This window comes from Prosopis cineraria, unplaced genomic scaffold (genome assembly GCF_029017545.1).
Source record: "Prosopis cineraria cultivar Desert tree isolate PC_DT_omini unplaced genomic scaffold, ASM2901754v1 PC8, whole genome shotgun sequence".
Classification (NCBI taxonomy): Eukaryota; Viridiplantae; Streptophyta; class Magnoliopsida; order Fabales; family Fabaceae; genus Prosopis; species Prosopis cineraria.
The window spans coordinates 23,218,814-23,236,142 of NW_026555339.1; the positions used below are offsets into that span (position 1 = coordinate 23,218,814).

General features: G+C 33.1%; 1 long non-coding RNA gene and 1 pseudogene across 1 annotated transcript; both read left to right on the forward strand.

The window, feature by feature from the left end:
* Positions 1–593: 593 nt before the first annotated feature.
* On the forward strand, positions 594–2,089 carry LOC129317477 (1-aminocyclopropane-1-carboxylate oxidase 3-like; annotated as a pseudogene).
* A 472-nt stretch (positions 2,090–2,561) lies between these two features.
* On the forward strand, positions 2,562–13,015 carry LOC129318654 (uncharacterized). Its single transcript, XR_008595279.1, has 3 exons — positions 2,562–2,847; positions 11,715–11,803; positions 12,722–13,015. It is a non-coding gene; the product is annotated as an uncharacterized LOC129318654 (long non-coding RNA).
* The last annotated feature ends 4,314 nt before the right edge of the window (positions 13,016–17,329 follow it).

Consider the following 17,329-nt stretch of genomic DNA (forward strand, 5'->3'; position numbering starts at 1 on the left):
ATTTATTATTTTCTTTTTTAAAAAATATTATCTACGTTGGCCAGAGTTTCAACTCAGCTGACTCTAATTATATTTGTTATTATTTTCATTCGATGTAACTGGACTTAATATGTTTTGTTAGATTACATATATAAAATTAAATTCCTTACCAATGTTAAATTATATAGTACACACACACACACACACACACACACACACACACACACACACACACACACACACACACATTTCTGTCTGTATGGGTGTGAAATTACTTTATTCAAGAAAAATATTTAATGTGCAAACAGATAATGATTAAACACTAAAGAAAAATAATCCAAAATCCAAGCAAACAATTCCATCAGACAGAAATGACATAAAGAATGAACGCTTGGAAAGATGAAGGCACCATCAAATTATAAGACAATTCAATGGCGCAAACTGATTTCTCAATGGTCAGCCTAAGTATATAACAAAGCGTCAATATCATGAATCCTATCAAATCAAATTTACCTAAAAATCAAAACATGATAAATGTTTTATTTAGTTAGAATAGCTTCCTCATGTTTTTCCCAGCCTTTGAACGCCTATATACACACAAACTACGCTCGGAAATGCATAAAACTAACATATTAAAGATTGCTCAGAAAGTAAAGAAAGAGAGTTTGAGTGCTTTCAAAATTAAGAACTTCCCAGTAATCAACTTGGAGAAGCTTAATGACGAAGAGAGACAGGCTACTATGATTAAAATTCATGATTCTTGTGAGAATTTGGGGGTTTTTTGAGGTATTAATCAATATTGCATTTTTGTGATTAGTTATTTTTGTTAATTTGGTGGGAATTATTAAATAAATTCTCATCGTGTTTTCTTGTAGTTGGTGAACGATGGGATATCCCATGTAACTATTGGACACGGTGGAAAGGTTAATGAAAGAGCATTATACAGGAAATGCATGGAGAGAAGATTCAAGAGTTTGTGGCAAGCAAAGCCATAGAGAGTATTCGAGCTGAAGTTAAGGACATAGACTAGGAAAGCACCTTCTTCTTGCACCACTTGCCTAAGTCAAACTTCTCTGAAATCCCAGATCTCATTGACGAAAATAGGTTAGCACAATACAAGCTAAGTGTCGTTTCCTAACAACAAAAGAATTTAACCAAATAGAAAGCATTCAATAACAACAAGAAGAAGCTTATCTTATTGGTTAGAGTCAGCTACATGCATTGAACGACATCATTATACTCTATTATCAATCAAGATTTTAGGAATATCATTATTCAAAAGGGCTTGTTTAACAACTTTCATGAGTATTATCTTTAAACTTTCTCTACCCCTCTTTGCAAAACTTAAGAGTATCCACTCCACATTTATCATCGATGCATCCCATGACATCTTCTTTACAAGGCCAAATCATCTCAAATTATTTTCTGCTATCTTCTATTCAATAGATGCCACATCCACTTTTTATCGTACACACTTATTTTTGGATTTTTATCCCAAAAATATCAAACACAAGCATTCAAACTTGAAGAATAAAAATAATTGTTTTTTCTTTACTACTTTTATCAAGGAACGTGAGAATAAACATTTTGAGGTACCATGTTTATTATGCGTCCCCATACATGTGTTTTAGGGTACTATATAGAAAGTACATATAAGATATAAATCAGTAATATGAAAACAACTTTATAATGTGTAAACGTACCTAGCTTTATACATATTCTGAACTATTTGAATTGAAAATGCAGGAAGTTAGTGAAGGATTTTGCAGAACAAATACAAAAACTTGTAGAGAAACTACTTGATTTGCTTTATGAGAATATTGGACTAGAGAAAGGCTATCTCAAGAATGCCTTCCATGGATCAAGAGGACCAAGTTTTGGCACAAAGGTCGCCAACTATCCTCCTTGCCCTAACCCTAAAATTGTGGAGGGTCTTCGTGCCCACACCGATGCTAGTAGTATCATCCTCCTCTTCCAAGATGACAAGGTTGGTGGCCTCCAATTTCTCAAGGAAAGCCAATGGATTGATATGTCTCCAATGTGCCACTGCATCGTCGTAAACCTTGGTGACCAAATTGAGGTATTAAACATAACTTGTCCCATAAATTAACTCAATAGTATATTTACTATATTCTCTATTGGGATGTAAAGTGTGAGTTGACTCAATTTGATATGAAAAAACATGTCTCACATCAGATGAAATTTGGCTGGTTAAGAGATATACGAGTAAAAAACACCAATAAATTCAAACGAGAGGAACCTCTCTTGTAATGACTTTAAATTTTAAATTTAAAAATAAAAATTCTCTTAATTTATATTTTATTAAAAATTAGTTTTGTGGCAAATTGTGAGTATTGAATTAGTGGAACTTATGCTAATAGCTTACCTAAAAATTTAAAATTTGAATTCTTTTGAGTAAAAAATTAATTTTATTTAGTTTAAATTTTGAAAAAAAAATTATCAAACTGTCCTTGTCTTGCATGTCATAAAAGAAATATTTTGGGACTTTTCTTGTAATTTTCGCAATTTTTCTTGTATTTGGATCTTTCTTCTCCAACTTCATGTTCAGGCACACGCAACACGCAACAGGGGAGACAAACTCTCTGGATCCTTCGATCGTTCGGGGTGCTGTCGCTGTCTTTCCTTTCCTCTTCGATTCTCTAGATGTTTCACGCGGCAGCCTCCGATCATCGTCGTCCCATCACCCATCGTCCTTCCGGTAGTATTTCCTCTGCTTTTCACCGCTGGTTTGGCTCGTCCTTGTGCTCTGTAATTCTGGGCTGATGTGGAGTGCGTGGCAGTGGTCTTGGGTGTCCAAATTAGTGTCTCTTCCATCTTCTCCAACAGCTTGCGTGACTAGGAACATGGGTAATTGACTCTTCTTTTCCTTCTCCTGGTCGTCTATGAGTGTGCATCTAAGGGATGTGCGTTTTTTTGTCTTGTGTTTTGTCGTGGTTTTTGAAGAGGAAAACTGAAATTTATGCCTTATTTGGTTGTTGTTTGAGGAAAGTATTAGATATTCCAATGGATTCTTGATAGAAGACTTTAGTGGAATGAATGTTATTAAATTTTCAATTTATATTTTAGAGGTTTGTTGCTGAATCCTCCTCCCTATTCAGCTGAGGTTTTGTTTCTTCTCCCTGTTCGTGCATCTTTGGTTCATTTAAGAATAAGCAACTTTGATCTCTTTTCCTTCCATGGTTGGTTTTGTGCGTGTGAATGCAAGAAATAATGATGTTAAAATTGCAAAATTTTGTTGTGTTTTGCTGCTGCTACCTAGAAGAATGAGAATTTAGAACCCAACAAACAAATTTGTAGATTTAGAAAAAAGTCAATAAATTTGTCTGCTCACTCCTACGTTTCATTGTTAAAAGCTTTTTAGTGGTGAATTTTGAACAAGTCAGTTTTTTGTAGTGATTCTCTTCATTATCATATATAAGAAACAAGTTGCTAAGATTTTTTATCATCATATAAAGAATATTACTGAGATCAATGAATATTTAATTTTCTTTTTTCAAAAATGGCCACAGTACCCTATATTTTTCCATGTAATAGCAATAAATAAGGGAAATGATAGATTATAACCCATACGCTTTAAATATGGGAACAAATGAAAGAGGAAAAAATTTACACACTTAGCTACCTTTAATCATTTTTATGGATAATGTGTATATTTGTTATAAATATTATATGATGTGGGTGTCCATAACTCCTTCCAACTCTTCCTTTTGGTCTGTCATCCTCTATAATTTTACACAGCTAACTGCTTTTAATAGTGTTTTCTATTGTTTAATACCCATAAAAAATCCGTGGTTGCAAGCTATAAATTCAAAGCTTACATATTGTATATTTTTGTGATTAATCTTGTTATTTATTCCATTGTAACTCTTGGGTAGGGTTAAAAATCTATAAATAGAGATTATGTACCTCACATTTCATACACCTAGGTGAAAATAATAGTCTTAAAGATTAATTAACATATTTATTTTTCCTAGACACGTTGCAAATGGACAAGTTGAGAATCCAAGGCGACGATGTTTTGTACTGTCCATTAATTATTTTTCTATGGTCACTAAATTCATGAGCGATGGTTGCAACATGGCTAGAAGCCATTCGAGCAATAAAGGAAATGATTCATTGAAAGTAAATGTCATAATGGTTATGGAGCCAAAAAGACATTGAGATAATAAAGAAAATGCTAAGCGTGTTACGAAACCAGGCACACCAAAAAGTAATTGTTGGTCATATTATGACATTAATATCATGCCAATTTATTTGTAAATTTAAATACATGAAAAGAAAATATATTTTGCATCGATTTTAAACATTCATCTTGATTCTTGACATATATATTGCAATTAAACTTGTTGTATGTCAAGCTTGGGAAAAAGTAATGAGAAAAATTATATATTTGAATCACGTTTGAAATGGAAAAATAAGAATTTATCTAATTTTATGATAAAGATTATTATGAATAAATGATTTTGTTCAATCTGACTACTATATTAATTATTCTCCTTGTAAAGCAAAGCTAAAGAATGGTTCAATAATCTTCTAGAAGGATTTGTTGGCACTTAGGATGAGCTGGAAAGCAATTTAGAGCCTGATTTTTCTCTGATGAAAAATCTATGGAGGCTGTAGAAGAATTTCTCAATTTTAGCCAATATCCAAACAAGAATCTTCACACTCTTCCATCATTGTTTCGCAGAATCTTCTAACATAAAAGTGGAGAGAAGAACCTTTTGCTTAGAGGTGTAGAACATCACTAAGAATAATGCCTCCAGCATGTTTATCCACTCCTTAGCTGCTCTCAATTCCATGGACCTGTCAAAAGAGAGTGGGTTCAGCCGCGTAAACTTCTTCAAAGCTATATCAATAGAACCCTTAGTACTACTAGGCTGCTCAATCCTCCTTGACATACTCTCCTTAAACACATCCTCTTCATAAATTTCTTCATCCTTACCAGCATCATCATTAACCCAATCATCGTTGCCAATACTCTTACTACTTTCTCCCTACCTTCTCTCCAATAGAACATCAAGCTCCTATATTGTCTTCTTAATACCCAGCATCATCTATTGTAGTTCTTGTAGGATTGCATCATTATCTTGAGGTCTCAATTGTTTCAATATAAAAACTAGCTGTTTCGGTTGTGGAACATTTTTCAGGAGATTATCGGTAGTAGCTGGTCATCATCACATAATTCTCCCCTCCTAAGGTTGAAATAATCATAAAAAAGAAAACATGTTAGTCACTAGCCATACAAAGGGACATAATATATGTAAAATAATAATTGCGAACTCTATATGCAAATGCACAAGCCATCACAGCACACAATCGCAAGACTAGATCTTGAAACTCGAGAATATGATACTAAGTTGTAATATCAATCATGTTAATTAGGGAATAACCAAGTCCAAGTGCTAACATAACCAATCATAGTAACAGATCATAATATTACTACCATACTTAATATAACCATACTTATCATAACCAATCATGCTTTGGCTTGTAATTACATGATTGGTTATATTAATCCTGGTAATTACCAAGCCATAGTTAATATTTTACTACAGTTATAAAGCAACCAATCATAGTAGAAAGAAAAAGACTTAAATTAGAGATCTACTATGGTTACATAGATTAGACCAATCAAATTATAACCTTAAAGCTCCCTACTATGGTAAATTAAATTCTACCATAGTAGAATGGTCCAAAACCAATAAATTAAAACTATATGAAAACCAAAATAGTTAAAATGCTAATTTCTGTATAACCATAACAAGAATAGGATCCAAAGTTTTATAATTTAATTCTAACTAAAGATAAGATTTTGACATAACAATAAAACATATGGAAGCATGAAATACTGTTTAGACTTGAAAATATTTAAAAACAGAGTTAAAAATTACATTTTTCTTTGAAATGAGATGCCCACTGTAGCCAAAGTTGGTGCACAGTGCCCAACTCTCCTCTGTTCCATGTGTTGTGGAGCAAGGGCCGTCCGCTATAGCACATTGTATAGACAATGATTGTCTAGTTACATATATGGGGACTGAACTTTTGGTGTGCCCCAAATCTTCATCCAAAGTTAGATTGAAGTGATTTAGGTGTTCACAAAAAGCTTATTGAGTATACTCATTGATGGAATTGTTTTATTTTCAAATTATTTCATACCAAAGAGTTGGATTCCCAAACTCAAACTAATAGCATTTTCACATTTTTTTACAATCATGGTGTTCAAAACTCAACCCAAGTGTCAAAAGCATAATCTAACACTTAGATTACATTCAAGGGATTTAGAATAACTTGTATAATGCACCTTATCAATCAAGTACAACATATATATAACAATTTCACTTCTCAACCCCAAATTCCACAAATTCAAAAGGGGAGATTTAAATATCATTTTCTCAAATAATTATCCACTATCACCAAACTAACCATGACCATCATTGCGCCAGTATTTTAGTTCTATACATATAATTCATTTTGCATAACACATACAGTATGGCTTAAAATACAACCAATCACAATAAAACATTCAATGGTATAAGTATATCAAAATATAAACCTAGTTGAAAATATCAAATAAATTACACACACACACACACACACACACACACACACAAAACAAAAATACAAAAGGCTTACAGTAGGAAAATAGAGTTCCTTAGCCTTAGGTCCTTTCTCTTTGTCTTGCTTGGAGCTAGTGCCTATAAAATGTTTAATAAGAAGTGAGTACAACCATTTAATAACTTGAGTAGTTTAAAACATGTACATGCAAGTCAATCAATTATAAGCATGCAAAGTGGGCAATCTCTTAGTCACCATATTCATGAACATAAAACATCATAATATTTAATTTCATATTCATCAATGATATGAAAATATTCAATAAGATACATGATCAATAACCTCCCTTGTCACCTCCTAACACCTTCTATTGAATCCATGATTTATGAAATTAAATAGGGCTACATCCGTATGAATGGATTAACCCAAGCTCACCAACTATAAGGAGCTACCTAGCCAAAGGTGCTACACTCACTTTTGGACCATAAATTCTCTTATTCTTGAATAATTGGGGTATCGCTAGCACTATCCCATACTCAGTCCAGGTTGATGTTAAGGCTTAAGGGTATGGGTAACCTACCCCATACCCACTTTGTAATGATTCTAAATTTTAAGTTGAACAAAAAAAATTTCTAATGAATATTTTTGTTTAAATAAGTTTCATAAAAATGAGAAAAGGGGCAGTTGTAGGAAATTATACTAGAAAATTTTTCAAGGATCTAGAATCCAAATTTTTCCTAAGTAAAAGCTTGCTTTTAAATTATAGAAAAATTTTGTGTTCTTTCATTGTAATTTTCTTGTGCCTTTCATTGTAATTTTCTCGTGCTCCTTTTTGTAATTTTTCCCATGCTCCTTATGTTCAGATTTCATTTCTTTTATGTGAAGAAAAACAAAGTGTCTTTGATTCATTTTTCTTACTGCCTTCCTACACTTCTCTATATCCTTAAAGTCGGTCCATTTCTCTAATCCTTACTAACACACTTAGCTCGCTGTTGACTGACCATTTTTATGGCTGTCGTTGCTTCATATTACCTCACCTTCTTGTCCTCGTTTGCCAGCAATTGTAAAACTGAGTTGTTGATTCTCTCCCATAATATCGTGCTGCTTTGTGTCCACGAGAGGCTGTCATCAGTTTGTCGTCTTTGTTGCCACCTTCCTATTCTCCTCGGTCTTTGTTCGTTAGTCACAGTGGAGATGTCTATCTTCCTCATTTTATTGCTCTATTTTGTGGTGAGTTGGGCGTGTATAGGTGGTCAGTTTTTTTTCTCTTTTCTTCCTTCCCTGTCGTTGAAGTTCAGTCTGTGTCTAGGTGGTAATTGCTTCTTTTATTGTTGGTTAAAATCATAGTTTCTTCCTTCTTATGTGTTGATAGATTTAAACCCTTATCTTCTTCTTCTTCAATGCTGTTTAGTGGCTGAATTATACTTGCTATCACTGAGCTTTGTTGAGGTGAGATATTGTTTTCTTTCCTTCCTCTTTAGGCTATACATCACCGCTAAATCATTCCCTTCTTTTTCCAACTCATTGATGTGGTCCGTGTTCTTTATTCTTGATATGCTAATTGTGGTTAAGACTGAAATGTTGCACTTAGGTTGGAAGTTAGGCCTAGTATTAAATTTTTCTGCCTTCTATATATTAGATGTAGTGAACTGGAATTTCCCTACATTATTACTGCTGGATGATTGAATAAAAAGAGCATTTTTGGGTTTTCTTTTGTTAGTCTTAAGTAATATATAAATAATGGATGATGTGGTTTGAATGTTAATGCGCTTATGGTGTTGAGAAAATAAGTAAAAGAGTCAAAGTAGAGTAATTAAGTATATCCAATGTCTAAAGACTAATACTATGGATTTAGGAATTGTTTTTAACAATTCTAATCTATTTTCAATAAAGCAGTCACTACTACAAAATACCCCCTTACTTGACGTTATTTTAGAAATTATTTGACGGTTTTTAACCGTCAAGTAATGGGGTGCCATATATTTATTTGGCAGTTAAAAACCATCAAATATCTTAGAGATTACTTGACGGTTATTTCAAAATAACGTCAAGTAATCACTTAAATATTACCATATACTGCAGCAATATACTTGATGATTATTTAAAATAAACATAAAATATTTAGTAATATTTAATGGTTATTTTGTAACAATTATCAAATTGTTTTTTGCAAATTCTGTATGCCAAGTACTTGACGATTATTTCATAATAACCATCAAGTATGTATACATACTTGACGTTTATTTTGAAATAACCATCAAGTAAAAGTTTACTTGACGGTTGTTTTGAACTAACTACCAAGTATTTATGATGTGTCTTTTTAAAAGTTGAAGCAGCTCCCCTGTAAATACAAAGCAATCAAATATATACCAGCCAGCCAACAATAAAAAATAATTGAATCATTATTTATATTAAAATTACAATCCAAATATCTTTAATTTATCTTATATCTACCTATACTTTAAACCTGATGCCATAAAAAAATCTATAACTTTACCTATTTTACAAGTTAAAATTTCAAACTTAATTGGTCTCAGACATAAAATTGACCAAAAAAATAAATGTGTATACCAAAACTAATTGGGCCTAACCACTGTTGCTATCCACATGTTAAACACGACCTGAGCTACCTCTTCAAGGGTTTCCTCTATATGTGCAGCTACATACTAAACACAGTAGGTATCCTTAAAATACTATATGCAAAGAGTTACAACAAATTCAAGTTAATAGCTGTCTAACAAAAGTTGTTAAAATTTATAATTTAAGTATTATTAAATTTAAAATATACCTTGTTAGGTAATATGGTAGGGGCATGGGTGATAATGTCCTTCAAGAATCTCATCAAGCAATAGCCACAGTCATTGCTTTGATCTAGCTGGAGTAGACACTGTAAAAAAAATCACATATCAATAAAATAATAGTTAAAAGGCCACGGTTTGTTAATTAAAAACTCAGTCTATTAGGTTTACCTTAACTATTACCTATGTCTCACAAGAGTCTAATGCCTTTAAGCTAGGGGACAAGGTCTTGTTGGTCACAATACGATACAAGACCATAGCTCTAAGAAGGAAATAAAGAATAAATGTCAGAAATTCAATATATATGGATATTAAAATAACGATTGATAAAAATTTAACTTACTTATTAAAAAGTTCTACCATATCTGGCCTGTTGCTTGGTTCTTTGTTAAAAGGATCGAGATACCAAATTTTTGAAGCAACAGAGTTAATCACGATAAGCATCCAGTGCCCCCTAATAAGAAATAACAAGTGTTATCAAATAAGTAAATATAAAAAATATTTACTTATACCAAAAGTAGCTAGAAGGTGGCTTACCCTTGGCAGTAAGGAGCAAGAAATAAAGTATCATTGCTTTCTCCCCTATCCTTAAATTGATCTAAAAGCTGCCTTGCTTGATCTTCAAGAGCTTCCTTTGTAATTCCATTATAGGTAGAGACATCGTGGGGATTAATCAGCTTGAATCTCAACTCAAGGCCGCTAGGAACCATAAATGAGGTATAAAGGTGGCTTAGGTGAAAAAATAACCAGGTTAATACACGCACGTGCACACATACATATATATAATTTAAGTAATTAACTGAGCATTATCGAAAAAATACCTCTTGTAGAAGCTCATCAGACTAGTACTGGCCGTTTTGTGCTTAAGAATTTCATTTAAAATTTCATCCCGGACAACTTCAAACAAGCTTAGTCTTCCATACAGCCCATCATCAAAACTAATGATATCCCCAATAGCCACTTGACAAGCCATCCTCGTAGCTATCGCATATGTCTCAAGAGAGGCACGATATTTATATTCTACAGCTGGCACCAGTGCTGCTGGATATTGCGAAACTGTGGCTGACTCTTTGGTATGGCCCGACTTGCCTTTTAGCTTGCTCTTCCCTCTCAACTGCACAACAAAAAAGTTAGATATTTATAATTATATTACAAAATTATAAATAAATATTTAAACCATACCTTTTTCTTTGGAGGCAATGGGTCCTTTGCTGGCTTTGGTGTTACCACTATTACAAGGCAACTAGGCCATGCAATGAAGCTTCTTACTGCTTCCCCCACCGTCTGTGCCTCATCAATAAGAACAGGCAATGGATAGTTGGGGTCGATGGCAACAAGTAGAGAAACTCTAACACAGTCAGGTAGGAGGGGATGATTATGGATCGTGTTTGTAACATCCCAAAAATTTTAATACTCGAATTTATTTTAAAAAAATAAAATAAAATATCTATAATTAAATTAAAATTTAGAATAATTTGATAGAGGTCCAGAGTTTGAATTTTTCTTAGCAAAAGTTTGGTTCTATTTGATTTTTAACTATGGAAAAAATTACCAAAGTTGACCCAAGCTTTTGTGCTATAATAAAAAATGTTGAGCAAATGTTGAGCCATTTCTTGTAATTTTTCCCAAGGTATTAGATTAGTAATTTTAAGAGCAAAAGAAAGGAAACTGAAAAGAAAAAGAAAGGAAACGTGTGAGAGAGAGAGAGAGGAAGAAGAAAGGAGAAAGAGAGAGAGTTAGGCTCGGATCCAGGAGACTTTGCAGCCATTGTGAGCTTGACTACGCGATAGGTAAACTCCCTACTTTAATCCTCTTCCCTTCCTCTTTGTTTTTCTCAATTTTTGGAAGAGGAAATTTGTAGATTTTGATCCCAAAGGCTTTATTCTTGTAAGCTTTTATTTCTTTGGATCCTAGGAAGGATGTTTTGAGTTTCTATATAATGATCTAATATTTTGAGTGGATAATTGAATGAAAAGAGGTGTTTTAGGCACAAATTAAACCCTAAGAGATTGGGTTTTTGCTCCTCAATAGTTTAAGTCTATTAATTTAATTATAATTTTGCTATTTGAGCCCAATAAAATTTAAATTAAGGTTTGGTTTTCATTATAAGGGCTAATGGTGAAAGTTGGTGACACTAAGTGAAGGTTTTTAATTGATTAAAAATTATATAAATTGAAAATTAGCCTAGTGATGGCTAATAAATGATTTTGGTGGTTAAGTGATACTATGTGAATGATTAGTTTAATATATGGACCATTGGGATGGATTATGGCTCATAAACCCAAGTTGTGTGGTATGAGTTATAGTCTTCATTAATGCTATTTGATATGATAAGTGATGTGGATTACTTAAATGTTGTAGGAATTGTTGGTGGAATTTGTTCGAAAGTTAAGGAACAAACCGAGCCCTATTTTGTATAAGAGGAACCCTTTTGGTACCAAAGGATTGAGGTAACAGGGGAATTTATATTTCTTATTATTTTTTAGCTATTTTTGAATAAATATTACTAGCTATCATGCATTACATGTTTTAAAAGATTAAATGTGCTTTATTAGGGGTTATGAGGTATTACTTTGATTACAGTGCAAATATATTTTCTAATTGTTTAACAACAATGTTTTTATGGAAATGAGATTTATTGCATGCATTGTAAACATAAAGAATAGAAGTTGCACTTAAGGAAGTGTAACTAAGTAAGGTACCTTAGATAGGCTAAGGAACTGTTTAAGGGAGGTTTATAAATGTTATACTATTTTAGAGTGTTGAAGTGGTCAATACTCCGGAAAGGTAGACACGAATAAAAGGCATGATTTCGGTGGGAGTTCACCAACGAGAAGGTGTGGACTTTTGATATTCTATGGCATACTACCGGTACTCAGTGTTGCCTTACGTATTATGGGCTCAGTGCACTAAAGTAGTTAGTGTATTGAGTGTTCGACACCTCTCAGTGGGGGAGGGATCTGACATATGAAGTGTGAGGTTGAGTGCCCAGGCCAAGGTAGCCCTCACATGGAGAGTAAGTCAGGCTAGCTCTGGAAGGGAGTTAGCTTTGACTGCTCAGGATTCACGTCGAAGGGGCATAGGCGGTTCGGTGGATTAGATCATGCCTTAGATTATGTTTTGTGCCTGTGGAGGTACAAGTAGGTATAAGATTTACCTACGAGTTAAAGAGTGCCAGGGGGTATCCTGTTGGTCATAAAAGGCCATATCGGCCTAGGTCATGCATTCATGCATTTTAAATGGCTAAATTATACTATGTTGAATTTATTATTCGTTTATTCAATTATGACTTGCTTTGTAATAATCAATATAGATTTCTCTGTTACTAAGACTGTGGTTGTCTCACCCTTTTCTTTTCAATATTCTAGGTCCAAGCGAAGGAACCAGTGGAGGACGAGGAAAGGAATAGAGCTAGGGGTTGTTTGTGAATTGTAAAGAATTGCAACCCCAAATCTATTGTAATGTATTTAGGATTAGGGTGCCAGTAGGATATGATTATGTATATGTGCATGAGTATGTGTGGATTGTATGGCTTGTGTATGAATTTTTGATTGCTTGTAGACTTGTGGTTAGGAAACTTGGCTATGGTATGTGGTTTTGATGGATTTATTTAGTAGACTAAGTTTTCACTACAAGCAAATATTTATTTTGATATATATGTGATTCCACAAGCAAATGAAAGTGGTTGCATTGCAAATGGTGTGTTATGGGCAAACATATAACTTGGATAGAGAGAGTGGGTGCGTGGGCCCCACAGAGATCTCTGAGTCAAGTGAAAATGTTTAACGTATGTATTCATATGTATATATGATATTTGAAATAGTTTTTTAGTCACTCTTGTGTGATTTGTGCATTTTGGAGGTTTAGGGTCCATTTTGGGAAATGGCACCCAAGTGGTCAAATTTTGGTATAAAGGGTTTTTCTACCATTTAAAAATTTTATCAGGTGTTTTTAGTCCTATTTGACGTGTCCAAAGTGTTCCCACAAGTTTGTAACCATTATGATGAGATTTGGACAATTTTGAAAATGGTTTTTACTAAAAACCTGCACTTTTGCATCCAGGTGTCCAAATCTTAATTCGACCGTTGGATTTCTCTAAAATTTAGATCACAAGTAAAAAATTTTATAAGCTTCGTGTGGGCTTTAGAATCATGTCAATCGGATATCGGATGGAGAAACGGCGTACTCTGAAATTTGGTCTGGAGGAGCTGTCATGATAGCAATATATATTGATGTTGCAACATGCACGAAATTTAATCCGTCTGTTGAATCTTTCCAAAATTTGGTATGCTGATAGTAATATTTAAAAGTGACATGTGAGATTTAGAATCGCTTCGATCGGAGGTCGGATGATGAAATGGTGCACCCCAAAAGTTAGTCCGAAGGTGCTGTCATGACAGCTTTTTAGCTGTCATGACAGCAAAAATAGCCAATTTTTTAACATGTCTAATTTTTAATCCGACCATTGGATCTTTTTGAAATTTGGTACACTTATAGTACCCTTTGAATATGATGTGTGATCTTTAAAATCACTTTGATCAGAGGTCGAATGACGGAACAGCGCCTCCTGAAAGTTGGCCCAGGAGGGCAATTGCTGTCATGACAGCATCTTTTTATTCTACTTTTATCTAGCTTGCTTCCGTGCGCTATAGGTAGAACCTATAATTTTTTTTAAGGTTTTAAATGATTTATTTCTTAAGTTGGTTAGAGGATCAACTCCTTAACCACATTTAGTTTATTTAAATTATGTGATTTTTGGATAACACTTGGGGCAAGTGTTATAGTGTCCCCGAAAATGTTGTACACACGCCCTATTGCAACCACTCGACATTTAGGAGTGTCTGCCAAACAATTGCAATCGTTCCCACCCTAATTAAACAAACAATGAAAATCAGTTTCTAAAATTAAAATAATTAGAAAAATTCATAAGATAAAACATATTACCTTAGGTAGTTTTTCTGAGGGGACTGTGCAGCTATCTTTCTAACTAAAGCTAATCTTACCCAAAGTCCTCCCAGGGACTTGCCCTTTCAACAACATGTCAATTAATACTGCCTGGGCTAGTAGTTGTTGCTTCATAATGGCTTGCTCTTCTCTCAGCTCTCAAACCTCAGACGAAGAAGCTGATGTTCGCTTCTTTATCTTGCCAAAATATTTATTCTTTATGACTCTGAAGCCGACACCCTTGACATGACCAAGGTGCTCAGCAGTTCCCAATGCCCTAGCCAAGATATCCTCATCCTCAGGAAGGTTTCCCTGTGAGACTTCCTCAGAGATGGAATCCTATGTAGAGTAAATATGATTAGTTTGGATATTCATAATTAATTATTAAGTAGTAGATAATATAATACTTACAATATTTTCAGTAACCTCCTTCATGCGGGGGTTGTCAATAATTCCTTCTTTATTAGTGCGTGCCAATGCCCAGAGCTTATGGCAGGATATGGTAACCTCTAATCCCTCCTTTTCTAATTGTTTCTGCTCAATGCTTGCATACCCCAATCTCCCTGCTCTATAAGGATATTCATTCTTCACTACTCTCTCCTTATTCTGTGTACTTAATTCCTTGACAAGTTAATAACAAAAATTTTTATTAGTACATACACATATAATCAATAAATAACACCAAACATGAAATTTAAGAAACATTAATACCTTAAATTTCTTCTCACGCTATGAGGCAACAAAAACATCTCAATCCTCTTGTTTTACCAAAGGCTGTAATAAGGAAGGAACTTGAGCTACAAATTCAGCATCAGGATCTTTCAAATATTTCTGTGTGATGAAATATTTGAAAGACCATAGTGCCCTCCCAGCCTTTTGTAGGACAAAATCTTACCTACTCTCATCAATGTCAAATCCTGACTGCAAAATAAAATAAACAACATATTAGATGCATTAATTTTAAAATTAGTTTATACCAAAATATACTTAGTAAAATGTAACTTACTGCTACAGTATCCCAAATAAGAGCCTTCGTGGCCTCATCTACTTTGCGCCATAATTTTACTATGATAAGCACAGTAGTCTTTGCCACCACCCTAATATAACTTATGAATTTTAAGGATTTAATTGCTTGCCCTTTCTTGTTCCATTACACATCAATTTTTTTTCCTATAGCTCTTGTCTTTGTCACCTCTTCCATTATTGTTAGGCCCTATTGAATGTTATTGTACTCCTGCTTTAGCTTTTTCTGTGTACTTGGAACCTCAGTCGAATTTGTAGCTAGAATTGATGGAGGGGTATCAATAGACTTGCTATCAGAAGCCATTTATCTGTAAAGCAAGACAATTAAATCAAACATTAAATAACTTAAACAAAATTCGCATAATTAATTCAAACATTAATCAACTTAAATAAAAAGAACACAATTAATCAACTTAAATAAAAAGTTTCATCATTCAAGTTCTCATATAACTTAATTATACTCAATCAAGTTACCCAACAATAATTGATATAAAAATTTTATCCCAAAAAATTTGGCAACATAATAGCTTAAAAAAAAGAGTTTTTCAGGTTTTGAACCTCTCTTTATTCAAAAATTTTATCATTCACAAGTTCTCATATAATACTTATACCCAATCAAATTATTAATAGCAACAATTAATACAAAAATTTTGTCCTATAAATTCAATATAACTCAATCATATATAATCAAGTTATCTAACAACAAAATTAATCACCATCACCACAACAAGGGAAGCAAATTTTCAACAAATTCATATAATGCCCAACAATAAATTAATTTTTATATAATCTTAAATTTAATTTCATAACTAACAAAGAACTGAAAACCAAAGCCTATATACATTCAATCACAAATCATAGTTCTAATGAACAAAAAATTCATATTCCAATTGCTAATTCCAATTAACTCCCTAATTACAATCAATTGACAACAATATCAAAAGGAAGAAGGATAGGCTAACTTACTTAAGAGAGGCAGAGCACAAGGATGAAAAAGAAGAGCAAGGGAAGGAGGAAAGAAGACAATTCACATTTTGTACTATTGAAAAGCAAGTAGAGGAATTTGAAGTCAGATTTACCCTAAATACTAAACCCAAAAACGAATTAAATAGATGAAGGAGAAAATAAACTTACATATAGAAGACGGAGAACGAACCCAAAACGCCCGAAATGAAGACTTGGATGAACGAACAACCCACAAACCCTAAAAAATGGAACCCACGAGCAAAACCTAAGAAGAATTGAGTCTAAATATGTGTTTTTGGCAGTTTCAGTGATGAAAAATGATTTTTGAGCACTCTAGGTGTGTTTTCAAAAACGTTCGAGTTGCAAAAATATGAAAATGAAAGTTTCTGGAGCATAAATTTAAAAGGCAATACTTGATGGTTATTTCATAATAACCATTCAGTATTCCTTACTTGACGCTTGTTATTAAATAACTGTCAAATAAAATGCAGACATACTTGACGGTTATTAATAAACAAGCGTTAAGTAATTAATTTTTTTATTTTTTCCTTTTTAACCATATATTTGATGCTTTTTTACAAATAACTGTCAAGTGCTCCAAAATATACTTGACAGTTATTAGCAAACAAGCATCAAATATATTCATAAAAATATCAAATTTGGGATGCAGATATATTTGACAATTACGCCAATATAACCGTCAAATATATACTAAATACTTGACAGTTATTTTGAAACAACCGTCAAGTATTTAGCGCCTTTTTTATTTATCATTTTACACTTATAATCATTAAATATAAGGTGTCATATTTAGCTTATTCTGTTGTAGTGAATGTGTTTAAGAAGCATATTGAAATTGTTTATATGTTTCGATTTTGGCTAGTAGATTTAAAATAGTAGTTAGAACCTAAGGTAGTGGATATTAAATTTAATGTTAGGTTGTAGTGCTTCATTAACCTTACTAAGGGCATAAGTGAATGGGAAGGTTTCTCTTATCTTTGTTGGATTAAGGCTAAATTACCAATTTGATAAGAAAATAATAA